At 42.4% G+C, this 2,195-nt stretch overlaps 1 non-coding gene across 1 annotated transcript; it reads left to right on the top strand.

Moving 5' to 3' along the window:
- The first annotated feature begins 1,860 nt into the window (after positions 1-1,860).
- On the top strand, positions 1,861-1,967 carry LOC112999451 (small nucleolar RNA R71). Its single transcript, XR_003264638.1, has one exon. It is a non-coding gene; the product is annotated as a small nucleolar RNA R71 (small nucleolar RNA).
- Positions 1,968-2,195: the final 228 nt, after the last annotated feature.

The raw sequence follows: 2,195 nt of genomic DNA, 5'->3' as shown, positions 1-2,195 counted from the left end.
TCTCAGCATCAAATTCAGACATATGATCAAGTACAATTTCAGACTCAATGAATGAAGAGTGAGAGGCATGCAGATTAGAATAAAGATCAGTCATGTATTCATCAACAACATAGTCAATTATTTCAGCACGAAATACAGAAAGATCTTCATATGGGTATTTCATAGCATCCAGAATATTAAAATGAACAGTTATATCACCAAACTCCATAGACAGTGTGCCTGCATAAACATCTATCTTAGTTCTAGCAGTTTTCATAAAGGGTCTGCCTAGAATGATGGGAACTGATCCTTGAGAAAATCCATCTTCCATATTCAAGATATAAAAATCAACAGGGAAAATCAATTCACCAACTCTAACTAAGACATCTTCTATGAAACCAACAGGATAGGCAACACTTCTATTAGCTAAATGAATTACCACATCAGTTGACTGCAAGGGACCTAGAGATAGAGAATTAAAAATCGACAGAGGCATAACACTAACAGAGGCTCCTAAATCTAGCATGGCATTGTCAAACTTACTATTCCCTATAATACAAGGTATACTGAATGTACCTGGATCTTTGCATTTTTCAGGAATTTGAGGAACAGATTTACCAATCAATGCGGAGACATTTCTGCCCATGCTAATCTGTCCACTCCCTTTAAGCTTCCGCTTATTAGTGCACAGCTCCTTCAAGAATTTGGCATATCTTGGAATTTGCTTTATTGCATCCAACAGAGGTATGTTTACCTCTACTTTTCTAAACGTGTCCAAAATCTCTTTCTCTGCCTCTTCCATTTTTTTTGTTGGAAACTGCTCTTGGAGGGAATGGAAGAGGGGGAATGTGCTGCTTCTGCAAATCAGAATTACCTGTGGAAGAAGATTCACCTGCACAAAAATTGTTAGGTAAATTTTTGTCATCACCTTTTTCTGGAGTAGAGTGAAGTTTGGCAGGTTCATTTGCAGATGAGGAAGGTGCTACGGGTTGAGGTCCTTGACACTGCTTTCCCGACCTCAATGAAATGGCACTGACATTTTTGGAATTTTGGACAGCTTGAGAAGGCAACTTGTCAGAATTCTGGGACTGTTGTTGATTCAATTGGGTAGCCAATTGTCCCATCTGATTGGTTAAGCTCTGAATGGAGGCTCTGGTCTCTTGCTGAAACTGCATGTTCTGCATAGTCATTTGCCTCACAAGTTCTTCGAGGGAAGGTTGTGGAGGGGCCTTAACTGTTGGCTGTTTTTGGGGTTGTTGCTGTTGTTGGATTGGTGGAGGAATGTATGGTCTGCTCGGGCCAGCAGCATTTTGGAAGGAAGGAGCAGGCTGCTGTTGTTGTTGCTGAGGGCTGGACCATCTGAGGTTAGGGTGATTCCTCCATCCAGGGTTGTATCTGTTGCTGGAGAGGTCATAGTTGTTCTGCTGTGGTTGATTTTGCTGCTGAGGTTGAGGAGGTCTATTGTAAATATTTGCAGCATAGGCTTCAGGCTGCTCGATTGCTCCAGGTTGCTGCATGGAAGGGCAAAGGTCTGTATGGTGGTCAGTAGAGGAGCACAAACCATAAACCCTTGCAACAGGTACAAATTTCTGATTCAAGGCCAGCTGGGTTACCAAGTTAACCAATGCATCCAGTTTGCCTTCAAGCTTCTTAGTCTCAGATGATGCAGCTGAGTTTGTAGCTACCTCATGCACTCCTCTAATGACTATGGCATCATTTCTGGCGCTAAACTGCTAGGAGTTGGAAGCCATCTTCTCAATTAAATTTCTAACTTCAGCAGGAGTCATGTCTCCAAGGGCTTCACCACTGGCAGCATCTATCATACTTATCTCCATATTACTGAGTCCTTTATAAAAATATTGGAGAAGAAGCTGCTCTGAAATCTGATGGTGAGGGCAACTGGCACATAATTTTTTAAATCGCTCCCAGTACTCATACAGGCTCTCTCCACTGAGTTGTCTAATACCTGAGATATCTTTCCTGATGGCTGTGGTCCTGGAAGCAGGGAAAATTTTTTCTAAGAATACTCTCTTAAGGCCATCCCAGCTCGTGATGGACCTTGGAGCAAGGTAATACAACCAGTCCTTTGCCACTCCCTCCAAAGAATGAGGAAAAGCCTTCAGAAATATGTGATCCTCCTGGACATCTGGGGGTTTCATGGTGGAGCAGACAATATGAAATTCCTTCAAATGTTTGTGCGGGTCTTCACCTGCAAG

The sequence above is a fragment of the Glycine max genome, chromosome 14 (genome assembly GCF_000004515.6).
Source record: "Glycine max cultivar Williams 82 chromosome 14, Glycine_max_v4.0, whole genome shotgun sequence".
NCBI lineage: Eukaryota > Viridiplantae > Streptophyta > Magnoliopsida > Fabales > Fabaceae > Glycine > Glycine max.
This window is presented reverse-complemented; position numbering and strand designations above follow the sequence as displayed.